The sequence below is a fragment of the Puma concolor genome, chromosome D3, assembly GCF_028749965.1.
Source record: "Puma concolor isolate L17-30 chromosome D3, mPumCon1.1.hap2, whole genome shotgun sequence".
Taxonomy (NCBI): domain Eukaryota; kingdom Metazoa; phylum Chordata; class Mammalia; order Carnivora; family Felidae; genus Puma; species Puma concolor.
Genome location: NC_141678.1, coordinates 2,437,439 through 2,457,616, shown reverse-complemented (window position 1 = coordinate 2,457,616; position 20,178 = coordinate 2,437,439).

The following is a 20,178-nucleotide window of genomic DNA, read 5'->3' as shown; positions in this document are numbered from 1 at the left end:
ATTTTCAGAAGTAATTTATCTTTAATTGCCTCCATTCCATCCACGCCTCTTGTTTTCAAGCAGAGAACTGATTTCAAGCCTCTCCCCGCGCCCCCCCTGCCCGCCCCTGTCACCTCCCTGCATTCCATCAGGTCTCAGCTCCTCCCCCCCTGCTCCCTTATACCACTAAAGATTGACCTTTGGAGTTTATTTTTCCCAGGATCCCTGGCCACCTGGTTTCTGACGTCGTTGGCCAACAGGGGACGTGGGTGGCAGGAAAGGTGTCCCCGTGGCACTGGTTCTCAGCAGATGGCCTCAGGACTGTCACCTCCATCCATGTCCCCAGCCTTAGGATGCTAACAGCTCCTCTGGAGTTCATGCCACCCTGTCTGGTGCTTCTGTTCCTCCAAAAATTTTAGTATTTTATTTATTTTTGAGAGAGAGAGAGAGAGAGAGAGAGAGAGAGAGAGAGAGAGAGAGAGAATGAGCAGGGGAGGGGCAGAGAGAGAGGGAGACACAGAATCCGAAGCAGGTCCAGATTCTGAGCTGTCAGCGCAGAGCCCGATGTGGGGCTCGAAATCATGAACGGCGAGATCATGACCTGAGCTGAAGTCGGACGCTCAACCGACTGAGCCCCCCAGGCACCCCTTCTCCAACAATTTTAACTAGTGTTTTAAGTTATGTCCTCCTCTACTTATGTAGTTGTGTCCTGGTGTGGACAGTTTTCCTGACCAGACTCTGCCTACTGTATGGACTCGCCTGTCTCTTCCCGCAGGAACTGTCCCCTGCACGTCCTAATCCCTCCTTAAGGCTTCTTCCTCCTGCCCTGAGGCCTGCATTCCTTCCAGAAGGGCACCGATCTCCCGCCCACCTAACCCCACTCCCGTCGGTGACCCTCTTCAGGCCATCTCCTGGTTAACGGTTGTCTCCTCTGGATCCTTATTCTCCTGACCTCAGACAGAAAGCTTTCCCCTGCTGAAGCTCACACCAGCAAATCCCCCGCCCATGCTGGTGTCTCTTAAATTCTGACCTTGGGGACAATCCATCAGCTTTATGGAGAACTGGCCACTGCTTTGCTTTTCTACCTGAATGTTCACCACTGCTGGGGGGGGGGGGGACATCACCTCATGTGAAGTTCTGTCCCCTTCTCTCCTGCACCTCCTCACGCTCCAGAGGTTCCCAAGGGGAAATTTCGTGCCAGCTCTACCATTCGCTGAGTGTGCTGTCTTGAGCAAGTGACTTAGCATCTCCGAGCCTACTTGCCCCATTCCTGCACCAAATTGTTCCTGAGGTTGTGCCCTGCCCAAGAGAGAAAGCATCAACCAATATTCCATGACTGTGTCTCTGTGCAGTCAATTTTCTAGCAGAGGAGCAAAGTTGTAAAAATTCATTATACTTACAGTGCTGTCAATGATGTAATTATTATTGTGACAATTAATGCAAGGGGGAAGTACAAGAGTGTCTCACAGAGGGAGGAGAAGGGTCATTTTTTGTCTTCTGAAGCGACCATCTTCTCCCTGCGTCTTGAGAGGCTAAAGCTCCTTGTCACTTATTAGTTACAGTGAAAGCAAACTCAGTTTTGTGTGTTGTTGCCTCATGGCCGAGTCTTGATGTTGGATCAACAAACACATGACTCCCCGAAGGACACGGACTTCCACGCTTGGGTCTCTTGGTGAACTCAAGGGGCAAGACTGCAAATGGCCGGTGGAAAGAGCTCTCTCCTGACCCTTAGCACAAAGGTCATTTAGGAAATAAATGGGTCACTTTTCTTCCTTCGTATGAAGCAAATAATTCAAGCTACCCATCCAACAGGAACTTTTTGCCATTTGATATATTTGCCTAGAAATGAAACTGTCACCACCCAACCCAAGCTGACATGAGGAAGGTAATAATTTATTAGACAGCATAACTGGAAAGGCTCAGATCCGGTTTTACACATGGCTCGCCGTGAGGTCGGATGATGTTCGGGAATCTGATTTCTCTCGCTCCCTCTCAGCTGTGCTCGTGTCCCCCCTCAGATCCGGGCCTGGGATGATCAGTCTTCTACTCTGTTGGCTCTTGCAAAGCCTTCAGCCTCCTTCCGATTGGACCTGCTTCGGTCATGTGCCCACGGCGGAGCCAATCAGAGTGGCTGGGAGGATGCTGAGGATGCTGTCCTTGGTCCTGCCCAGCACTGGCTCCTGGACCACAGGAGCTCAAGCGAAATCTGGGCGCAGTTGCTGCCTTTGAAGGGTCCGGATACCGGGAAGCCGGACCCAAATGACCTCCTAGATCTCAAAACAAACAAACAAAGATCCTGGAAGTGGATGCTTTCCCCATTGCTCCTGTGGAGTTCTTGACCTCTAAAAACCAAGTCACAGATTTGGGGGAAGGTCTTACATATACATCAACCCCTCCCCCCTTCCTGCGGGGGTGGTTGCGGCTGTCACTGAGCTTCCGTCTGGAGGGACGGCTGCTTGCCCTTGTGCAGCCCTGAGCTCAGGGAGACCCCCCAGCAGCCCAGCAAACCCACACAGCAAACCCCATTTCGGAAAAGCCTCACGCGTTTCCTACTGACCTTTTAATGATGTAAGCAATTAATCCACACAGTTTTCCGGACAATTAATCTTACAGAAAGGTCCAAAGTCTGCCTGCTTGCCGGAGGAAGAAAAGAGAACTTTTGAAAAATAAGCAAAAATAATAACCTTTGAGATATTCCCCCAAATTTCTGTGGTAGGATACACCATACTTTTCCTAAAAGATGAGGAACGTAGGGGGCCGCACTAGTGTGCTCAGACTGTTATAACAAAGTAAAAGAGACTGGGGGGGAGGTGCTTAAAAACCAGAAGTTTTATTCTCTCACAATTCCAGAGGCTGAAAGTCTGAAATCAAATATCAGCAGAGCTGTTCCTCCCTGGGCCTTTCTCCTTGGCAGCAGTCAATCTCTCCTCCTGTGTCCTCCTGTGGTCACCCCTCTGTGTGTGTCCACACTCCCTCTTCTTAGAAGGACACCAGTCAGATTGGGTCAGGGCCCACCCTAGTGATCTCCTTTTACCATAATCACCTTTTAAAAGAACTTATCTCAAAACAGAGTCACATACTAAGGTCCTGGGGTTAGGATTTCAATCTACAGAGGGAGGGGAGTGCACAATTCAGCCCCTAACAAGGGCTTACTGCTATTCCTGTTAAGAGAAGTAGCTCTTTGTAGAAATGAAAATGGGGCTTCATGAGGATTTAAAAATCTTATAGTTGTATATTACTGTTTTTGCCTTTAAAATGTGAACATACAGGGGCACCTAGGGGGCTCAGTCCGTTGAGTGTCCAACTCTTGGTTTTGGCTCAGGCCATGATCTCATGGTCTGAGATTGAGCCATGTGTCTGGCTCTATGCTGACAATGTGGAGCCTACTTGGGATTCTCCCTCTCTCTCCCTCTCTCTCTCTCTCTCTCTCTCTCTCTCTCCCCCACCCCTGTTCACACACTTTTTCTCTCTCAAAATAAATAAATAAACTTAAAAAAATAAAATGTGAACATATATATCTTTTAAGGTTTTATTTGCAAGTAATCTCTACCCCCAACGTGGGGCCCGAACTCACAACCCCAGATCAAGAGTTGCATGCTCTGTGGACTGAGCTGTCCAGACACCCCATAAATGTGAACACATTTTAACCACCCTCTCCCCAAGGAAGATTACATGGGGCATAGGCGATCAAGACTCAGAAATATGTCACCTTTGGCAGTGCTGGGGACCAGAAGGCCCTGACACACAGCGGTTGTGCGTGTCCAACCAGCACCCTCCCAAGCCTCTGGGAACAGCACCTGTTTTCCCTAGAAGGACCTCCAAGCCACTGTGCGTGGCCTTGGCCTCAGCAGCCACGTGACCAGGCGAAAGGCATCAGGTCGTCCCCCAGGGACCTGCATCTCCCACTTGGTGACGGAGGTGGGAGATGGTTGGGGTGGATCCATGCCGGGGACAGACTGTGGTCTGTGCACCTCTGTCCCTTCAAATTCACCTTCCCTGACTCGGGAGGGAAGCGTGCGGACACGCTCTTCTGAGTGGCTGCGGGACAGCATTTGCACACACGAGTACCCAGTGGCACACCTCTGTGCATCTCACAGCAGAGACTCCGAGGGCGGGAAGGAGCCCCCTAGAGGAAGCCAGGAAGTGCGTCTGGTTCTCACCCCTGAAGGGTAGCATCTCAAGTGTCCCTGTGGACCTTCACCCACACGATGTGAGGAGCCCGGCTGCAGACAGAAATCCTGTATGTGATCTTTCAGGCGGGATCACGGGCCTCAAATGACAAGGCCCACTGGCGACCCTGACCTCACAGCCAGACCTGGTGCAGGCTGAGCAGTGTGGTTTTCTGGAAGGAGGTGCGGCAGGGACCCGGGCGTCCCTGGGCCAGCCGTGGTCACGCACACATCCACGTTCCCAGCCCAGCCGTCTGTATTCAGACGCCTCCTCGTGAGGCCCCAGGCTGACAGCCTTTCTCCTCTCCCTCTCCCATCCCCTGGGACCGACGACAAGAAAACAACAAAATCAGGAGCCTTCTGTGTGGGGCTCCTGAGGAGAGGGCTGGTCGACCTGCCCCTTACCCTGTGCATTTCCGTGGGGAAGACTGGAACGTCGGGAGCTGGAACGTGTGTGTGTGCGTGCACACACACGTGTACACCTGCCTCCTATCCCTGCAGGTGTGTGCCACTCCTGCAGTAACATACTTGAAGGGGAAAAACTCCAGACTCTGAGAAGGAATGTTCTAGAACGGTTGGGATTGTCACCCTCAGCCTTATCCCTCGTAAGCCTGGAATGAATTCATGGGGATCCACACGTGTAGGTTGGGGGGGGCATTGAAGCAAATGGAATGAGAAGACAGGGCATAGGCATATTAGGGCTAAGAGAATATCAGGCGATGGGAGTCTTAATGGACCACTCGCCAGTCCCACCATCTTCCTGGGACCTGAGTGCCCCCCCTCCGTCTCCCTCAGAGACACTGGTCACTCAGGCTGAGGCAGAGCTCCTCCCTGGCTGGTCCGCCATCATCCGTCCTCCCAGTCACTGCAGCCCACTGGTCACCGCATGCTCTCTCAGGCGAGATGGGGCCCCAGTGTTCTGTGTGGACGTCCACCAGTGTGTCCTTTGACCTGCCTTCTCCTGGCCTGGGTCCCGGGACCCATGTGCCTCCAAGTTTCAGGTTCGAGTCTCCCTTTAGAGAGCCCATGTGCCTCCAAGTTTCAGGTTCGAGTCTCCCTTTAGAGACACAGGGTGTCTGTAAGCCTGAGCTTCGGGGAAGCAGCACCTGTGTCTGAGGCCTGATTCTACCACTCGTGGGCTGTGTGACCTTAAGCAGGTTATTTGACTTCTCAGAGCTCAGTTTCCTCAGGTACGAAATGAGGATGATGCTAGTGTCTTCCTCTAAGGATTGCACGGGGGTTAAACGAAAAGCCGTAGTTCAATGCTCGGAGCTCAGTGTCCACTCCAGACGCATTAGTCATTAGTGGTTAATTATTAATGATTAATATTATCCAGTTTGTCCCCCCTGGACCACAGTACAGCTAACTGGCCCCTCCTCTGAGGTGCTTTCTTCCTTGGGGGGCTCTTGGGAGGGGCATGGAAGATTTCGAAGCTGGGAACTCCCCAGTTTAGCTGCAAAGAACTACGCCTTTTCAAGGCTGTTACATATAAACCCCAAGTTACAGTAGAGACCCCAGTAACTCTCAACAAAGAAGCTCAAATTCCAGATCTGGAAACAAAAGACAGACCCCACATCGCCCACGTTGGCAATAGGTTTATGTCGGAACCAACAGAAACGTCTGAAATGCAGACAGGAACCCCACGCAGATTTCCCAGCCGCTCTCCGCAGACTGCAACTGGGAGAGATAATTCATCACCATAAAACAAACATCCATTTCACACTTGCTTGGCAATGAGGATGCTCTTATTTGCATAATGATGGTGATTTGCATATGATAAAAATTTGCCTGAGTGAGTCTTGAGCTCCAAATACATTCAAATATGATACCGTTGGTACAATTTTCTCAAGGATCCCAATTTAATACTATTTATCTAATGAAAGGAAAAAAATAAATATTGGCTGTAACATCCCATTATGCTCGAGAGTTGGTGTTAAATTATAGTTGAGCGAAGTAAGCGTGTGAGGAGCAGTTTGCCTTTCTTTGAAGTCCACAAAGTCTACAGGTGGGAATCCTGCTTGAAATGGATGTTTTCAGTCACACATGTGCGAAATTGTCCACAAAAGTCAGGAGCAGAAAGGGTGTCTTGAAGATAGGCGTCCTCAAGAAAGAAGGAAGGAAGGGGAAAGAAGAAAGAAAGAAAGAAAGAAAGAAAGAAAGAAAGAAAGAGGAAGGAAGGGAGGGAGGGAGGAAGGAAGGAAGGAAGGAAGGAAGGAGGAAGGAAGGAAGGAAGGAAGGAAGGAAGGAAGGAAGGAAGAAGGAGGGAGGGAAGGAGGAAGGAAAAAGAGAGAGAAGAAAGAAAGGGAGGGAGGGAGGAAGGACAAAAGAAAGAACCAATGAAAAGACAAAAGAAAGAAGGAAAGAAAGAGAGAGAGAAAGAAATAAAGAAAAGAGAAAGGAAGGAAGGAAGAAGGAGGGAGGGAGGGAGGAAGGAAAAAGAGAGAGAAGAAAAAAAGAAAGGGAGGGAGGAGGGACAAAAGAACCAATGAATGGACAAAAGAAAGAAGGAAAGAAAGAAAGCAAAGCAAAGAAAAGAAAAGAAAAGAAAAAAGAAGGAAGGAGGGAGGGGGGGGGAGAAAAAGAAGACACCCTCTCGCAAAGGCGCACAGGCAGAAACACGAGCACAGCTGAGCGCTTCTGGAAGGTCCGCGCCCTCCCAGAAGCCGCCTTCCGTCTGGCTCAGCAGAATCGAGAACTGCAGGGTGTGCCTCTTCGGGCCTGACTGCGCCTCACGCGCTCCCCACGTGGGTGGCTGTCTAAAATATGCTGTGTGTCCCTCTTTGGTCCTTCCTGCCTCCGAGGGTGGGTGGACGGAGCCTTCTTTGAACTCGAATTCTGAAGGGAGGGCCTGGGGTCAAAGCTCGAGGAGTGTTGGCGAGATGTGCACGTGCGTCCCGCCCGAGGCCGTGTCGCCCTCCCTCCCCAGCAGAGCTGCTGGTGGCGGGGCCGTTGGGGCCGGGCCGGGGCAGCGAGGACGGGGACGTGTCCTCTCCTGCAGTACAGGCCATGACGCTTTCTTGACGGCAGTCGGAAGTAGATTTGCCACAGCCCAAAACACAGAGGCGCGCGCACACACAGGTCTCGGCTGCCAGGAAATTTCGGAAAACCCTGCTCGCCCTGATACCCGTATCCTGTGGCACATGTCCCCTGTTACCTCCCCTCCCGTCCTGTCCTGCGTTGCCCTAAGCTGCTTTCTTTCTTCATATGTGACGACCACATCCCACGATGGTGATTTAAACACTCGGGAATGAATTGAGGTAACAGGGATGGAGATTCCACAGGAGAGAGCGGAACCCCCAGGATTTATGTAAGAGTTTCTGTTTCTGCTTCCCTATCATCTCCCTTTTTCTCTGCCTTAAACAAAGAGAAGCCAGCCCTTTGGACCTGTTCCGTGTGGATTCTCGAACTGCTGCGTTCGTCTTACAGGAAATCTCTGGTGTCGGCTTAGAGAAGTGACATTATGTCTCCACTAAGATTGTAGAAAAGTTAATTAAGTAAAGAGCTTCTTGCCCCAGAAGGTGTCATGGGTGTAGGAGCTCACCTGTGCACGTGGGGGCTCTCCGTGCTTTGACTTTATCGGGGGTGCATTTTGAGCCGAGAAGGAGAAAGGCTTCTGGCCGCCCTCGTTTACATACCTGCGGGGAAAGCAAGCCCACTGAGCTGACCACGCGCAGCGGCCCCAGGGCGTCCACGGGCGTCAGATCTGTGAGCCCTGTGATGCTATCTCCTGGTCCATCCCCCACAACAGATGTCACCTGCCAAATCGCTCTCCTCCTGTCCTCGGAGCCCGAGCCGACCAGAATCCCTCCCAACACCTGGGAGTGGTTGGAATGGCGGACGAAATCCGCTTGAACCTCGAGTCGACACACAGGCAAGCGTGTGAGCCTCCAACCAAGCATCAGGACGTGTGCCAGACCCTGATATAAGTGAATATTTTACTCTTCATCGTGGACTCTGGTGTTGGATAATTATGACCAGTGTCTGAAATGTTGTTGTTGTTGTTGTTGTTTTCAAGAAGGAAAGGAAAGAAAGATTGGATTACCGTAGAAGTTCTGAGTGATGAAGAAAAGCACTCCCTCAAATATCACTGGCTCTCATACAAAGTTATCTTGAAAATCTCTCGCAGCTCTGGCTTTCGATAATCACACTGAAATCAAAGGCAGGTGGCGACTTTAATTTTGCCAAGTCCAAGGACGGAAAACATACCGCTTGATAATGAACGGAGACCCCTTTACTTCTGCGAACAGATCCCACAAATATTTATTGAGCACGTACTAGGTTGGTGGGTTAAGTGGGTAATATGAATGGGTTCTAGTCTCCTTCCTAGTGACTATACGGAGTGGTTAATTAAGGTCTCTCATAGACTAAATCATTTTTGATATTTGGAGACTGTGATTAAAAATTTTTTTTCAACGTTTATTTATTTTTGGGACAGAGAGAGACAGAGCATGAACGGGGGAGGGGCAGAGAGAGAGGGAGACACAGAATCGGAAACAGGCTCCAGGCTCCGAGCCATCAGCCCAGAGCCTGACGCGGGGCTCGAACTCACGGACCGCGAGATCGTGACCTGGCTGAAGTCGGACGCTTAACCGACTGCGCCACCCAGGCGCCCCTGGAGACTGTGATTAAAACAATGAGCCGGAGTCTCAAACACAGGAAATCACACCAGGTGGGAAGAAACGGCCCTCTGAGCAGCGTTTGCTCACGTTTGCACGGGGGCCCAGATTGGCCAGGAAAGGGCACTTTGTTTGCTCCCAGATGTCCATCTGCTGGCGTGACCCAAACACGCCTGGTTTTCTTAGACCGATCCCGCTGACTAGGCTGGTGAGCTGTTCAGATCTTCCCAGGAGCGATCCACGCCCCGTGATTTATCTGTCTCAGCCACCGACGCGCCCAGAAATAAAGTTCAGGCACGTGTCTGGGCATCCTGGTATGCGGGTATGTGGGTCTGTTCTCAGGAGAGACTGGATACACTTCCTGTACTCAAAATGCCTCCGTCTTGTGTGGCATGAAATCCAGATTCCTTAGAGTGGTCAATGCGACCCTGCATGCTGGACATCATCTTTATGACCATCCGTGATGGATACCCTGAATTCTGTGCCCTCCCTGGAGCTCTCCCCCCACATGCCTGGCTTTTTCTCCTTCTGCAACTCTCTTATCAGATGCCACCCTGTAACCACCCCCCCCCCAGGACCTTAGAGCAACAACTCACCAAGGAGGGGGTTTTTCTTAGGCTTCCCAGGCAATTGCCACCACCACTGCATTGTCTGAGGACATCTACGCAGACCTCCGAGTCCCGAATATCCCCCAGCCGATGCTTACAATTCCACCCCAAAAGTTCTCCTTTGTGTAAGGAGTTGTCTCCTCCTCAGACTCTTATTGAAATGCGAACACTGTGACAGGTTACTTAACACATTATTTCATTAACACTTGAGTAAGACAGAAGGTATCAGACAGAGTTCTCTTCTAGCCCGAGAAAGGAAGTTTGAGAGAGAGGTACAAAAAAAACAAAAACAAAAAACAAAAAACAAAAAACCATCTTGTCTTTCCCAAAAGAAAGACGGGACATTGTTCCTATTTAACAGGTTTACCTAGAGTAGATCCGGAAAGGGGCTCTTAATGTTTCAGTCTCGGTGTGTTCAAAATTGGTCAATTTTAGAGTGGATTTTTGGTGAAGGGTCTGACATAAATCCTACAAAATGTACCAGGCGGGCGCATTACCTTACTGTGGCTGTTGTGACGGGTTACAACAAACGTGGGGGCTGAAAACATCACAAATGCATTCCCGCCGTCATGGTGGCCGGAAGTTTGAAATACGTTTCACTGGGCATCAGCAGGTGCCAACCCAGCAGAGCCGGTCCCTTCTGGGGGTCCCAGGGGAGAGCCCATCGGGTGCCTCTGGCTTCTGTGACCTCGTCTTCTACGGTCATCTGCGATCCGCCTGCCTCTTTCTAACGCGGAAATCGTTCCTGATTGCATCTCAGGCCTCCAGATAGTCCGGGATAACCTAATTTAATCGTCCGTGCAAAAATCCCTTTTGCCACGTGGGTAACAATCACCAGTTCGGGGATGGGGGCTTGGACGCCACGGGGGCCATTACTCAGCCTTGATAACAGGACTGTCTCTTACTTTGACCCGTGGTGTTTCTAACCCAGAGCAAGGACCTTAGCCAAATCCAAAAACTGACAGGAGAGATTGTAGATATTAATTGAATCCCACACGATCCTGCACGTTAGGTGAGGTTCAGGGAGTAGCTCTCAGAGAGAATTAAGGCAGAGCTTTGGAGCAAAATGTTGGCCAAGTGACTTTGCTGCAGCGGTCTCAGCAGAACTGTCCCGCAGGCATTTCCTTTCCAGCCCTGGGGGCGGGGGGGGGGTTCTCACTGGGGCTGTTAAATAGGCCCCCACACCACCGTTCAGCAGCGGACAGTCACGGTTCGGCCACATTGTTTATTTCTGACTCATCCATTTAGAAACCATTCCCTGGGACCCGCCGTCACGACTCGTACGAATAAAAAAGCCGTTAAACTTTTAATGGAGCGCGACCTCTGCCAGGACACTGCTGGGATTCTTCCTCCGGCTGCCGCTCACGTCTCAGGAGTAGGAATGAACGGACTAAGAGTTTGCGGCTCAATGCAGTTAAAATCTAATATATAAATATTTGATAGGCGTGAGCTTTGTGAGCAACGCCCCAAAGGGAGGAGTCGCGAAAGAAGCAAGTATCGATCGGAGAGATTGGATGAAACCCGACTCCCCTGGAATGCCCAGGCCTTGCGACGCACTTACCCGCGCACGCACGCCAAAGAGGCAACCGAAACGTAGGCTCCATGTTTGCAGAAGCCAGAAGATCACGTCTTGAGCGGCTAAAGGGTGCTTGCACATCAGTAAGTAAAAGACAGAGGGACGTGGTCAGAATTTCTACAATGTTAGGGGAAGGGTACTCCTCAGTAAATGTTCAGTTTTACCTTCAGTTGGTTGTGTTTTTCAGTTGCTAATACTTTTTTTAATGTTTATTTATTTCTGAGACACAGAGCATGAGCAGGGGAGGGGCAGAGAGAGAGAGAGAGAGAGGAGAGAGAGAATCCCAAGCAGGCTCCTCACTGTCAGCACCGAGCCTGACACAGGGTTCAATCTCACGAACCGTGAGATCGTCCGACCTGAGCCGAAGTGGGATGCTTCACGGACTGAGAGCCCCCCCAGGCTCTTCCCATGAGAAGGCAGGGAAATTGGAGCCCAGGGGGGTCCCACAACTAGGAAGCGTTGGGATGGGGGTGCAGGGCGGGCTCTCTGAGCCGGGACTCTCCGGGGCTGCGTCACTCAGCCTCCTCCCGCAGTCAGGAGCGTGGGCCACAGTCTGATCAGGAACCAAGTGACACACGGCTCAGCGAGGCCCCTCTTCATTCTGTTACCCATCCCCCTCCTGCCAGAAGGGAGGAAGGGGTGAGGTGGGCGCACGTCGGTGTCTTCTGCCTTGGCCGTACGACAATGAGTTCAGTTCCCCGTCATGACCCGCTGTGCCCTGCCCTGCTCCCGCTCCCTGGGCCACCTTGCTTGGCTCCCTTGGCTGAGGGCTGCTGCCCTGCCCGCCCATCCTCTTTCCTGGAGGGCAGAGGACCAGTGTCCCCAAGCAGTGCCGGGAAAGCCTCAGGGCTCCCCAAAGCTAAGTAGCCTTCTTCACCCAGCCCATCCAGTGACTCCCTTTGTGTCCCTGAGGCTCACCGCTTCCCTTGTGCAGAAGATGAAGGGAGGCCCACGGCCCCAAGTCACCGTCTCAGCACCCTGCGCGTGAAGCCTGGCCCTGTCGCCGTTCAGCGGCCGGAGCACCTGTTACCCGCGAAGATTGGTTGAACTCGGGTGGGGGGCCTACGTGCCCGCTAACGGGACAGCTTGAGTTTCTCCAGATGCTCCCATTCCAGGGTTCTGTCATTCAGCAGGATGGCTTCCGCGTTTATTAGTATAAAAGAGAGCAATCAGCTGAAAGCCGAGGCACCATCTGGAGGAAAAAAATCGATGTCTCTATATTTAGGCCAGATGGGAGCAGATTCAACCCAGCCGAACGGCACGTGTCTGTGCAAGTACGTGCCAACGGCATTCTTGACGCTCCGTGGCACATGCTCGTTAGTTACCAACTTGGAACAACGACGTTCAAGCCCGGCTCTGGGCAGCGCCCCTGTTTATAGGGAACCCCAGAGAACAGCCCGCGGAAAGAGCTGTGGGAGTGGGGACAGACAGCCCCCTCCAGGCACTCCCAGCCGCCGATGGAAAACGCGGCTTTTGTGTTCTGCCCTGAGTCCTGTTCCAACGGAGCCCAGCTGCCAGCTCACCCCTCGCAAACGGAAGGACATGGTGTCCTGGGCATGATGTCCCCCTGGGCCTCACGGTCCCTGCTGGCACTTGGGTCGTCAGAGCTCTGTGTCTGATGCATGAATGTCCGGCTCAATCTCTAGGACTAGGGAGGCACTTAGGAGTTTATCATTCATTCAAGGCAACTATGTGCCAGGCAACTTGGTCAGTGTGTTTACTGGGCAACTGTGTCCTTTCCAGCTTTGCTGAGGCATGAGGGACACGTGCCAGCTGTGTGTGTTCCAGTTGTACACAACCGCGTTCTGGCACACGCTGTGGAGTTGTTACCAGAATCACGCTAACCGACGTCCCCGTGTTTCCCGTAGTTGCCCTTTGTCTCCCGTGCCGCGAGAACACCGACATCCACCCGGAGCGCGTCCTTCAGGCTCTGGAGGCATAACCGACAGAAACCAAGTCTGGCTGACTTCAGCAGAAAAGGGATCCATTAAGAGGACCTGGGTGACTCATGGGACCTCTCTATTCGGAAGCCACACGGCAGCGATGATGCCAAACGTGGTGTTGGCGGTTTGCCGTGAGAAACACGTGTGCCCGGCCCCGGTAAAGACGCGGTGCCCCCATGGGAGCCGGGGCGGGCACGAGGATGCCCCCCGTGGCGGCCCCGGCCGGCACTGGCTTCGTGGTCCTTTCCGGAATAACAGGCACACAGTGAGATCAGTGAGATCAGCCGGGGACAGATCCCAGCTGGACGAGGCCATCCCGGGGACAGTAGTGGGCCAAGAGGAGGAAGGGACGGGATCCGCTGGTCCCGCTGGCCTGTGGCATGGAGGACAGACGGACTCCCTGTGCTCAGACACGGACGCGCCGTAGTTTATCCGCGACACCAGCCAGCGTTCCGCACCTTAATTAACACGGAGACACCGCCCGAAGCAACCCATTCCACATATAGCCACGTTCACGGGGGTTCGTTTTCTTATTTCAACGGTTACAGGATTGCCAACGACTTGTATGTATTTTCCTCTGAGTTTGTCCGTGTTTTCCAGATTTGTTTATCTAAAAACACTTTCCAGGGCACCTGGGTGGCTCAGTTGGTTAAGTTCCTGGCTCTTGATCTCGGCGCAGGTCATGATCTCACGGTTGGGGAGTTTGGGCCCCGCGTCGGGCCTCCGCGCTGACAGCGTGGAACCCGCTTGGGATCCTCTCTCTCCCTCTCTGCTTCGTATGCTCTCTCTGGCTCTCTCTCAAAATAAATAAATCATTTTTTAAATTTTTTAAAAATTAAAAACTTAAAGCTTCTCAATTGTGGCAAAAATATATTCCCATGAGGCTGGTGATGAAGGCTTTACGACATCCACGAAGCAATAGCTGTATTTCCTGTGACTTCATAACGGAAAAATAAATGGTAAACTGCATTAGCCCTTTGCAAAGGGACAAAAAGAGAGCGCCTGCCCTGCCACCAAAAGTCGTGACGTCTGGACACAGGCTACTTGAGACATTGAGAAGAGGGTCAAGATTTCATCAAGCTAGCAACTGGCACAATATGGGGACACGGGCCCCATCAAAACCGCAGAGACTCTATGAAATCCGGTGTGGACTGATGTCTCTGCTGGACCAATGCGCAGGATGGTCATCCGCAATCCTTGTGCGGCTGGGCACTTCACATTTATCAAGTATTTAATCCGCGTGATGCCGTGTAGTTAACCCCAAATCAATTTCCAGCCTCCCTGTCTGTCTGCTGCTTTCAAATAAGGCTGGAGGGGCGCCTGGGTGGCCCAGTCGGTTAAGGTCAGGTCATGATCTCATAGCTTCGTGGAATCGCACCCCATGTCGGGCTCTGTGCTGGCAGCGTGGAGCCTGCTTGGGGTTCTCTCTGTCTCTCCCTCTCCGTGCTCCCTCCCGCTCGCGCTCTCTCTCTCTCTCAAAACAAATAAATAAAACTTTGAAAAAACAACAACAACAACAACAACAACAACAACAATCAAACAAGGCTGGAAAACCAAATACCCTTCCCTGCAGCAAAGGGAGGCCTGCACACAGTACCGGCCAATAGAAATCTGGGAGAGAGGGAAGAAGAACCACATGGCTGTCGCCATCCCCAATTGTTCCTGCCTTGAAGACTGATGCGATGGCAAGAGCTGCAGCAGCCGTCCTGTGACTACGAGGGAAAGACTAGGGCAATCCTAACCGTACAGTCCTGAGACACGAGCGGGCCGTGAACGGATGCCTTAGGACTAGCTGTGAGAAAAAAAAAACTCCCCACTGACATGAATTATTAGCAGTTAATGTGTTTCTAACTCAGGGCAGTCTCATCTCCACGTTACACATGAGGAAAGCGAGGCCCAGGGAGGTGAAGAGACTCTCCCAGGGCAGTGAGCTGCTGGGCCAACATCGGAGACAGAGTCTGCACAGTTCATTAAAACCCTGCGCCGTGGAAAGCGGGGGCTAGGAAGTCAAGGGTACGAACATCTGCTCAGCCCTGTGTAGGGGACAGTTCTGTCATCTCAGGCGAAAAGAGTACCAGATCACTAGAAATACTTCGGTGTCGTAGGACAGGGGTGACATGGGGCATCTTTCGTGGCTTGGGGAAACCTGCCTGAGGATAATGCCCCCTCCCACCCTCCCTCCGTGTCCACGTGTACCAGACTGCTCTGCTGAGAAATTACCCTGTGAAGCAGCAAACAGGAGTGTGGGGCCTCCAGAACATTCTGGAAAGTCACAAGTATGCTCGCGTATGTCTTTGGAGCCTGGCCGCGAGAAGTCACGTACCCACGGCCAAGTCCTCCTGGATGACCCGATTTTTATCAAAGCAGAGAAACCCAACTTGGCAGAGGGATTCCTTCCAGGAAGCGGAGCCGTGAGTCCTGAAGCAAGTGCAGGTCCCAGTATCCTGCGAGGGTGAGGGCCCTTCTGGAACATTCTGTCACTAGGATAGCAGACAGACCTAATCCAATATCTATTCCATAAGTACGAAGCAACGCTAGCTCTCGGTGAGGGCGTGGCAGCCTCAAATGGGAAGTTGTTAGCTGGCTTCTCTGACATCCTTTCTTGCCAAAAACGCAGGGATTATCGGAGGCCCCGGGGACCGCTTTGCCTCGGCTCAGAGAGGTTCCAGAGACAGGAGTGGGTTTCGGGAAGGGAGTCCCTTGTGATTGATGCCCTGTCCGGGTCTGCTGTCCTGGCGTAGGCCTGCCTGGGGCGTCTGTCCTTGAATTAGTAAGGACTCCTCTCTGCAGGGGGTGGGGCGCACTGGCTCCGGGGAACTCAAGGCGGGTGGGGCGTGGGGGACATTTAAGAGCAGGAAGGGTGTGAACGTCCGGAGAAGAAGGAGGTTAAAAACCACTTGGACTCTCTTTCCGTCTCTCATCTCTCTACTCTGCACATCACTTCATTCCCTCTGCCCCAGGGACCTGGATTCTCCATCTAGTGGGAAACGTGGCTGCCAGCAGCAACCAGTTTGGGTGGATAAAGGTCCCACTGGGATCGGGGACCCGGCTCCCTCGCCAGATCCCAGCTCCAAACATCCTGGGATGGTATCTGCAAGGGGGCTTTCTGGCCAGCGTGGACTAACCGACCTCGGGGACACGGAGGGAAGGTGATGTGGAGGCACGGCCATCCCCTGGGGAACGTGGCAGGTCCCGTGGAACTGGTTGTTCCCAGAACTGGGGCAATGTTGGCGGCAACCGAGGTACCGCCTTCCCCCGCCTAGGCACGGGACAAGCCAGGCAGAGTCTTCTCCTCTTTCTCTCCTTCCACACCCCTCCCCCCCATACTTCTCAGGTTCCTGTTTGTCTCGGGCTGTTCCCACAGGGATGCTGAGTGTGGGCAGTCCAGAGCACTGAGCGAGAAGCGATAGCAGCTGGCCGTGGCTGAACGCTTTCCAGAAAGCCCCCAGCCGTCTCTTGTGTTGGGGAAGAAGCCTTCATCTTACGTGGAAAGCCAGAATAGGAATATCACGTCTTAGGCTGACATCGCCATTATCTCCCCCGACCTCACGCTTACAACTGGTTTTCTGATTTATAACAGTAGCATGTTAATTACATTTTAATTGCGCCAGGAAAATATACGTATATATTCTCCTTGTAAGATGCTGAAATTCAGGGGTGACGCTGAAGTTCTCAGCAACTTCTCCCTCGAGCGCAGACCCTCCTTCTCTCTTCCCCAGAAATAACCACCGGTCCCTGTTTGCGTCGTATCTCCGTGGACTTCTTTCTCCGAATTCACACGCATGTGTTGGAGCACAGAACTTGAGGAAAAAAGTCGACAGAACCGTAGATGATCTCAGGCAGCTTTTTTATCCGACAGAACATCAGTGAGCTATTCGCACATCGTTGCTTGTCGGTCCACCTCTGAAACCACACTTCCCTACTCACGGACATTTGGACAAGTTCTTTCTAACTTTCCCCCATTAACTGTGCTGAAATAGACGTCCTTGTGTGTGGAGGGGAGCGTTTCCTCAGTGGGGTATCGGAGGCGTGGAATTTGTGTCTGCTTTTAAAATCCCATCGGATGGTCCTGCCCGCACAGCGAGACGACACCCACCTCCAACACACTCATCAACCCGGACACCGACAATCCTTTACCGTTTTGTTACCGTTCTCTCAAGTGGCAGCTTGAGAACCCGAAACGTGATCCACGAGCGCCGGGTCCGCGTTTCACAGGCAGTTGATGGCACTTGCAAGGCGTGAAGACAGTTTTTTTGTTGTTGTTGTTGTTGTTTTTTTAACGTTTATTTATTTTTGGGACAGAGAGAGACAGAGCATGAACGGGGGAGAGGCAGAGAGAGAGGGAGACACAGAATGGGAAACAGGCTCCAGGCTCCGAGCCATCAGCCCAGAGCCCGACGCGGGGCTCGAACTCACGGACGGTGAGATCGTGACCCGAGCTGAAGTCGGACGCTTAACCGACTGCGCCACCCAGGCGCCCCAGGCGTGAAGACAGTTTGAGCAAAGCACAGCATTTCATTAACAAAAGCTGACTTTTAAAATCAAATGACCGGGGGCGCCTGGGTGGCGCAGTCGGTTAAGCGTCTGACTTCAGCCAGGTCACGATCTCGCGGTCCGTGAGTTCGAGCCCCGCGTCAGGCTCTGGGCTGATGGCTCAGAGCCTGGAGCCTGTTTCCGATTCTGTGTCTCCCTCTCTCTCTGCCCCTCCCCCGTTCATGCTCTGTCTCTCTCTGTCCCAAAAATAAATAAAAACGTTGAAAAAAAAATTTAAAAAAAAATAAAATAAAATAAAATAAAATGACCGGCTGTGTGCAGGGTTTCAGCCATTCACTCTTACCAACAGTTATTTGTGAAATTGACAGTCTTTGTGAGTTGTTACCAAATGATAAACACTTAGATTCCAAACGAGATGTCATTAAGAAGCTCCGCTTTATGTGTGTAATGGGATAGCAGCTGCCTCTTTGCCAACAAAAGAACAGTATTTCTTTAAAAAAAAAGAGCCTTAAATTAAAGTCAGAAAAACATTCTTGGACATGATTCTGTAATAGATGGAGCTTTGGATTCATGGGTTGGGCAGAAAATTGGACTGGGAGAAGTTTAAACTCCTTCCCAACTTGGAGAGCCTGCGTGTCCGTGATTCATCGGGTGACTCTCAGCCACGAGGACGACTCAGTCATTGGACACACTTTTACTTGTCTCCCGCCATCTGCCTGGTGCTGCCGTGGGCGTCGGGAGTGGAGCAGGGATCGGGACGGATATGGCACCTGCTCTCAAGTAGCTTCCACCCTAGACAGGAGAAGTGGCGGTCATCCAGATAAGGCACACCCCAGATAATTCCAGAAGAATCTCGGAAGAAAAACGCGGGTTGTCATGATGGAGACGGGCTGGCGTGGGAGTTTACGTTACCGAAAGGGCCCTCAAGCTCGGCTAGCGGCGACAGACTCATTGAGAAAGATTCGGAGGAACTACATTTTGGGATGAGGTCCTGGGGGCGGGGCTCACGCTGGCTTCCTGGCCATCTGAGGAGGAGGAGAGGATCGTCAACGCTTATCTAAAGGCAGGGGGGGCTGGACGGAACGACTTCTCAGCACCCCTTCCAGACTTGGATTTTACAGCTTTCCAAAACATTAGCAAATCTTACCTCTTTAAAAAAATTTTTTTAACGTTTATTTATTTTTGAGACAGAGAGAGACAGAGCATGAACGGGGGAGGGGCAGAGAGAGAGGGAGACACAGAATCGGAAACAGGCTCCAGGCTCCGAGCCGTCAGCCCAGAGCCCGAGGCGAGGCTCGAACTCGCGGACCGCGAGATCGTGACCCGAGCTGAAGTTGGACGGTTAGCCGACTGAGCCACCCAGGCGCCCCAGCAAATCTTACCTCTTAACCTCCCTCTCTGCGGACACAGGAGCCCAGGACAGGAATGACGTGGGCAGCTCTCGGCGAGGATTGGAGGGAGCGTCCCCGGGCATCACCAGCTCAGCCCTGACGGTAGACACCGCTGGAAGCTGGCAGCTTTCTGGAGGTTCTACTGGGTTTATCCAGTTTGGTCTTTACACACAACGGTGGAGGCAGCTGGACGTGTTGGGCTTGGGCCCTGGTTCTGCCATTTAGGAGGTATGTGACCTTGGCGAAGTTCCTTGACCCTTCTGTACCTCAGTCTCCCCGCCCGTAAAGTCCTCAGATGTCTGGGAAGGGTGAGCTGCTTAGCACCTGCAAGGTACGTGACCTCTGGCACACAGCAAGCGCTCAGTACCAGCCGACTACCCTGATCCCGGGGGATCCCTCGCGCTGATGAGGTTCCTTGGGGGAGGTGCCCAGGGAGACACAGGGCCCAGATGACTGCTGACCGGTGAGCGTCTCCCTCTGGCTCCGTCCTTGGCGCATGACTGTCTTTGCAGGGGTCCTCCCCAGCCTCTTCTTCCGAGGCGGACCCTGCACTGCCCTTCCGGTTCAGGACGCCTCGGCACCAGCACCAGGACACCCAGACTGCCCGCTGGCCTGTGGAGAAGCCCCTGCAGGACCCCTCCTGCTTCTGAATTAGAGAGTCTCTTTTCCCAATGCCCCCTGCACCCTGGGGTATTCGATTTGGAGAAAAGCCAAGCATTCCCAGGTGATTTCTTCTCCTTTCTCCATCGTGTCCAGAGACACTGAACGTAGAGCATCCTCTGCTTGAGGGAGAGGGAGAAGAAAACGATACGTATGACACAGAAAGATCATCCCACACGACGTGCATGTGTCCAGGCAGCTGCCGGGGCCGGCGTGTGGCAGCCGGGGCCAGCCGTGCCCAGAGGCTGCAGCCCAGCGTGGGGACCCAGCAGGGAAAGGGTGAGTGGGAGGCACACCGACCCTCTCCCCCGCCCCGCCTCCTGCCAGTGTGCCCCATTGGCCAGATCTCCCCACAGGATAATGAAACTGTCGGTGCCATTCACAAAATCCAGTCCCTGAGGCACAGAGCAGTGGAGAGGAACCCAGAGGGGCCGAAGGGAAATGCCTGGTTCAAAGCTTCTGCTCTGATCTGAAATGATCTCTTCTCTGCAGGGGACGCATTTTGTCGTGCTTCCTGCAACTCGACGTCTATTCAAGGGAAGAAGCTGAGGGATGCCTCCTGTGACACCCCCTCAATCCCCCCAGGTAGAAGGTGGCCAGTGGATGATATCTGTGCAGGAAAAACATCAATTTGTGATCGTTACTGCTGCCTTCAAGGATGGAAAAGGGACGGCCCCCAAATGACACCAGATAGTGCGTGCACGGTATCGTCTGAAGGATGGGCTTTCCACTTACAGGCAGA